The sequence below is a fragment of the Hemitrygon akajei genome, unplaced genomic scaffold (assembly GCF_048418815.1).
Source record: "Hemitrygon akajei unplaced genomic scaffold, sHemAka1.3 Scf000044, whole genome shotgun sequence".
In the NCBI taxonomy this organism is placed as follows: Eukaryota; Metazoa; Chordata; class Chondrichthyes; order Myliobatiformes; family Dasyatidae; genus Hemitrygon; species Hemitrygon akajei.
The window spans coordinates 6,184,017-6,190,988 of record NW_027331930.1 but is presented as its reverse complement, the minus strand read 5'-3'; positions in this window follow the sequence as shown (position 1 = coordinate 6,190,988).

The following is a 6,972-nucleotide window of genomic DNA, read 5'->3' as shown; positions in this document are numbered from 1 at the left end:
TCCCCAATGCCATTAGGCTTTACAATTCTACCGCCAGGACTTAAGAACTTTTTAAAAGCTATTATTAATGCTTTTTGAGATGGTGATTTAGATGCATATCATATTTTTTTACTGAGTTAAGTATTGTATGTAATTAGTTCTGCTACAACAAGTGTATGGGACATTGGAAAAAAAAGTTGAATTTCCCCATGGGGATGAATAAAGTATCTGACTATCTATCTCTATCTATCTATGTCCCGACTGATGAAGTCCAACACACCATACGCTTTCTTAAACACCCGACCAGCTTCATTGTAAGGATACGGGCAGCGGGGAAAATATCCCTCTAGGTTTGTCAACCTCCTAGTGGATACACCGTATCCCTTCACTATCCCAACTTTGAGATGGCCCACGTCTTCATTATCCAGGTCCCCCAAGTGTCTTTCTCCTCATTAACCTAATTTTAATGTTTGAAGTTACCTGTATGCTCAGCTGGTGGGGTTATTACTCATCGACTGGGAGAGACAACACAGTTTTGCCCTGTCTTGAGGCTTTCTCAAGGGAATCTGCTTTTCGGCCCTCAGCCGGGCTCCATTTAAAGTTGGGATTCTGTGCCTCACCCTCCCGGAGTGTTCTGCCCAACCCCCAACAGTCCTCGGCATTGTTTTACCAAACCTGTTTGTCTGCCTCGGCTGCGAGTCGTTACTGTTGCTAGGATACCGGCCTGTGTGTTTGCTTAGTCTGCTCGAGGTCTGTAACATAGAAACACAGACAACCTACAGCTCAATACAAGCCCTACAAACCCTAATGCGAACATGTCCCTCCCTTAGAACAACCTAGGCTTACCCATAGCGCTCTGTAAGCTCCAGGAGTCTCTTAAAATACCCTATTGTTTCCGCCTCCACCACTGTCGACGGCAGCCCATTCCAAGCACTCATCACAATCTGCGTAAAAAAACTTACTCCTGACATCTCCTCTGTACCTACTTCCAAGCAACTTAAAACAATACTCTCTCGTGCTAGCCATTTCAGCCTAAAACACCTCTATCAGATCACCTGTCATCCTCCGTCGCTCCAAGGAAAAAGGCCTTTGCATGAAAGAATCTGCAGATGCTGGAAGTCCAAGCGACACACACAAAATGCTGGAGGAGCTCATCAGGCCAGGCAGCATCTATTGAAAAGAGACCAGTCGACATTTTAGACTTCAAGTCCAGTAACACATTCAGTAACACAAAGAGAAACAGGAATGACCCAACATTGTCGGAAGTCCATGAAATCACCATGCAAGGATGGCCAGCTCATAGGCAGCCCTATATTTCCAGAGCTCTCAGTGAGATGAGACCAACTGTTGGTACGTCAAAGAACGCTGATGTGTTGACCTCGTGATGTATTTCCCTGTAAACTGTGCATCAGGGCGTTAGAAAGTCTGCAGGAAAGACAGCTGGATACAGTGAAGATGAAAGTTAAGTGTGCTGGCTGGGAATATATAGATAGAATGCAGACTTGGACAAAAGCTGTTTGGGATGCCACGAAGTTCAAAATGCACCCCTACAGGCATCGTTACAATCATGGGAATGGCCGTCTTCATTGTGGATGGATGTGCATATTGACTTTGCTGGGCTTTTCATGGATTCCGTGTTTCTGGCTGCTGTGGATGTTCATTCGAGGTGGCAGAAAGTCATACCAGTGAAGTCGATCACTCTGCTCTTCCTCCACTCTGACAACTTCCTTCTCCACAAGTTGCTGATGGTGAACAAATTATGTGTGACAATGGACCAGAATATATGTCAGGGGAGTTTAGACTATTCATGCAGGGAAATGGCATCAAATATTTCAAATCAGATCACCACCACACAGAAACTAATGGGTTAGTTGAAAGTTTTATCCAAACTTTCCACAATGGACAAGGAGGACATTTCTCTGAAGCACAAGGTGAAAAGCTTTTTTCTTTTTGGTGCATTGGAACTCAGTCCATGCGACGACAAATCAAACACCTGCAATGATGTTCATGAAAAGGAGTCTGAGATCTTGCCGAGACATCCTGAAACCGGATCTATAGAGGAAGAGCAGTTGAGCCGGTTTCCAGCAGATCAGCACGGAACTTTGAGGAGGGAGAAAAAGCCATTTAGCCAGTCTAGACCTTGCCGAGCTATTACTCTGCCTGGTCCCACCGATCTGTACTGAACTCTCCCACACATGTAGTCATCCAAAACTCTCGTCAATGTTGAACTTCTGCTGGCAGCTCATTCCACACCCACCACACTCTCAGTGAGGATGTTCCCTTAAAATTTTCACCTTTCACCCTTAACCGATCATCTCCACATGTAGTTCACCCAAGCTAACTGGAAAATATTAGCCACCCTATCTATACCCTCGTAAACTATACACACCTATCAAATCACCTCTCCTTCGAACTGAAATTAACCCATTCAATGTTTCCCTATAACCAAGAGCTTCTGAAGTCAGTAACATCTTTGTAAACATCTGGATTTAATTCTTTCAGGATATGACAGAGTGTATTGATGAACTTAGAGCATTGGATGTAGCATATATGGATATTGGCGAGGCATCGGTTCCTCATGGTAATCTCATTCAGAGAGTCAGGAGGCACGGGATGTGCGGATACAGAATTGTCTTCTCCATAGAAGGTGTAGGGTGGTGGCAAATAAAGGGGATTCTGCCTGGAGGTCAGTGACATGCGGTGTTCTGCAAGGATCTGCGCTGGGAACATTGAACTTTGCGATTTTATAACAGCGTAACAAAAACAAAATTCTGGAGGAACTCAGCAGATCAGGCAGCATCTTTGAAGATGAATAATGAGTTGACGGATCAGGCCGAGACCCTTCGTGCACAATGGAAAGGAAGGGAGCAGAAGGAAGAATAATAATGGCGTGAGAGGGGAAGGAGAACAAGCGGGCAGGTGATGGGTGAGGGGAAAGGTGAGTAGGTGGGGGAAGGAACATGAAGTATGAAGCTGGGAGTGACGGAGAAGAGATAAACGGCTGAAGAAGGAATCTGATGGGAGAGGAGTGTGGACCATGGAGGAACGGTAAGGCGGAGGGCTACCCGAGGAAAGGATGTGAGGAGAAAAGAGGAGGTGAACGTGGAGCCAGAATGGAGAATGGGAGAAAGGGGAGGGGGGATAAATACCGGAACCCGGGGCAATCAGTGTTCATGCCGTCAGGTTAGAGGCTCGGCAGCCGGACGACCACTTAGAGCAGAGTTAAGGAGGAATACTTTAGCTGGAGAGTAGTGAATCTGTGGAATGTGGTGGAGGCCGAGTACATGGTACTACTCCTCCAACCGGGGAGTCGTGTCATAGAGACAGTGGGGAGGGCATGGTCAGGCATGTTGGAATGAGAAAGGGAAGGGGAATTACAATCGGTGGCCAGCAGGAGATTCTGTCCATAAGACATAGGAGCAGGATTAGGCCATTCGGCCCATCCAGTCTGCTGCACCATTTCAGCTTGGCTGACCCGGATTTCACTCGACCCCATGCTCCTGCTTTCTCGACATATCCTTTGATGTCTTAACCAATCAGGAGCCTATCAATTTCTGCTTCAAAAATACCCTCGTACTTGCACTCGGGCACATTCCACAGATTCACTACTCTCTGGCTAAAATATTCCTCTTTAACTCTGCTCTAGGTGGCCGTACCTTAGTTTTGCCCTCCAGTTCTGGATACCCCCTTCAGAGGAAACATTATTTTCACATACAAATTAGCTAGTCCTTCAACATGCTGGAGGTTACAATCAGATCTCCCCCGCATTCTTCTAAATTCCAGTAAGCTCAGGCCAAACGCTGCCAAACTCTCCTCATATATAAACCCCATCATCCCTGAAATCATACTTGTGAAACCAGAATCATCCGTTGTTTTCGATAGAGCAAACGTACTGAACAAAACAGGTCCCCAACAGGTGTCAGGTTTCGCGACTGAAGAGCAGACTGACGCCATCGGTGACCCTGACAAACTCACAGGCGAAGTGTCACTTCATCGGGTGGGGTCTGTTAGGATTCTTCAATTTTGGTGATTGAGGAGGTGAACGGGAAAGTGTAGCAATTGCTGAGGCACAACGGAGGTTAGAAGCAGAGATTGGAAAAATCTGTGTCCAACCTGAAGGGGCAATTAACAATTAGTGTCCAGGCTGAAGGGAGATTTAACAAGTGTTTGTAAGAATTACAGAGTCACAGATAGAATAGACAATGGGTTTTGTTGTTCAGTGATTGAAATATCACTGACTAGGTGGCATGTATTTATGCTGAGAGGGGCTATGTTGAAAGGAGATTTGTGGGGCAAGATTTATTGACGTATTGTGATGGGTGAATGAAATTCCCTTCCAGAGGTGCCCAAAATGGAAGGAGTCTAACCCTCCTACACATCTTCAATGGCTACGTGATATTATGTCTTATTTAAATTTAGAAAAAGATCCGCTGCTCAGTCTTAAATTCGAAACAATCTTTTTATGATATCTGGCGAACTTTCCTAAATTACTTTTCCAATTTATAAAGTATAACAATTTTTTCCTTTGGTAGTTCGTAGGGGGTTGACTTTTTTTATATAAAAAATATTTTATGATGTATGGCCTATCTTTAAATTTTTGATTACAGAGTGGTATGCTATAACATTTTCATAAATTTTATTACAATATATGAATGTACACAAGTTATGTTAAGATGTATCTATGTGTTGCACTCTGTAAATCTTGTTTTTTTCTCTTCTGAATGAAAAATATTGTAAGAAGAAAGGAATGTTGTTCCACCCTTGGACTGGATAGAGCAAATCCAGTTGATTATATCAGTTATTGTGAAATCTTCATCACCATCCACACCCTTATAGCAATAAATCAAACCTACATTCCTTTCAATTCCGGGTAAATTTATTATCAAAGCACGTGTACGTTACCAGATACTTCACAGAGATTCAAAACCTTTCAGCCGTTCAGAAGAAAAAAAAACACAACAGAATTTACTTAAAAATATGGAGCAAGAGACAAAGATGGAGAGACAACCAATGGTCTGGGAAAATAAATTTGGCAAATAAAAATAATAAGACGAAGTGTAGGTTGTGGAATCTTTGTGATTTGTTGCTGATTGAAATCATCCACACTGATGCAGGAGCCTGATGGTTGCAGGATTACAACTGTTTCTGATAACAACTATCAGACTAAAAGAGTCCAGTATCCCTTTCACCGATGCAGTGGTGAGAAGAGGGCATATCCTGAATGGTCGTCATCCTTGGTGAAGGATGCTGCTTCCTGGTGCCACTGGTCCATGTCAATGTATTCAATGGTGTGGAGAGGTTTGTCTGTGATGGACTGGGCTGTATCCACCTCTATCTCTACACTTCCTCTTCACTAGGTTATTTAAGTAACAATTACAGCAGGTCGTCCAGGAATATCATAGAGTGGAGCAAATTGATCAACAGGATTTGCAAATGGATTGGGGAGTTGGTTAAAAGTCTGAAAGTCTAAAATTGCAATTGTCATTCCACTCTTCAGGAAGGGAAGGAATCAACAGCTTGAGCTCAGTGTTGATGTTGGAATCGATTAGTCAGGATGAGGTTTTGGGCTGTTTGGAGACTCATGAGAAAATAGGCCAATGTCTGGACAGTTTCTCTCAGGGAAAATCTTGCCTGACAGATCTGTTGGAATTCGTTGAGGAAATAGCAAGCAAGAACACATGTCGAAAGCTGCCAAATGTTTATCATATGTTAACCCTTTCATATCCGTAATCATCCCCGTGAACCCGGAATCACCCAGAAAGGACAAAAGTACTCAACAAAGCAGTGCCCCAATAGCTGTCAGGTCTGGTCACTGCAGAAGAGACTGGATACAGTCGGTGACCCCAACAAACTCACAGGCGAATTGTCATCTCCCCTGGGGGGACTCTTTGGGACCTTGAATATTGGTAGGTAAGGAGGTGAATTGTCATCTCCCCTGGAGGGGACTCTTTGGGACCTTGAATATTGGTAGGTAAGGAGGTGAATTGTCATCTCCCCTGGGGGGACTCTTTGGGACCTTGAATATTGGTAGGTACGGAGGTGAATTGGCAGGTGTAACACTTGTTGAGACACGAGGTAGATAACAAGCAGAGATTGGACAAACGTGTTGTTTTCTCTGGAGCTGCGGAGGCTGAAGGATAACTTAACGAACTTTTGTAAGATTACAGAGTCACAGATAGAATAAGCGATTGGTTTTGTTGTCCCAAGAGTGCAATATCACAGACTAGGTGGTATGCATGTGCGCCAAGAGTGGTTAAGTTGAAAGGAGGTGTGCGGGGCAGTTTTTGTTGACACATTGTGGTGCCCTTCCAGGGGTGATACTCGAGGCAAATACAACAAAGGGGACCAAGAGACGCTTAAGTATTTACATGAATGTGAAGAAAATGGACAAATGAGGGCTTTGAGCTCACCAACTAAGTTTTCCTGACCTATAAAGGGTCAAAGAACAGGAAATACAAGACCAGTGAAAAAGGACTTTCTTCTGCAGGCCGCATGTTCCTCGTAGTCCCGTTTCCAACCTCACATCTGCGATAGTTGGTCTCTTACAGAGTTACACCCGCCTGCACACTTGAAGCGTCTGCTTTTATGCTCCTTTCTTACAATTCAATTCTTGTATTCCAGTGTTATTGGCTGCAGGTCATGTAGGCTACTCCCACACGGCACGTGGTTTTTCAGGGTCCATAAGAAGATTTCCTTGGGAGATGACAAATCCCAACTGGGGATGTGGAACCCACTCTTCTCTATTTTCACAGACAGGCGATTCCTGAACAGGGACTGAAGAACCGGACTTACATCTGTTACCTGCTCCCCATAAGAGTTTCAAAAGATCAGAATGTCATCGAGGTGCACAAACACGAACTTGTCAAGCATTCCCCTCAGAATGTCATTAATAAATGTCTGAAAGACAACTGGATATTATCAATCAGCATTCATAATGATCTCTCGGGGCATTAAAAGCTGCCTTCCACTCGCCCCCTTAATGAATACGAACTA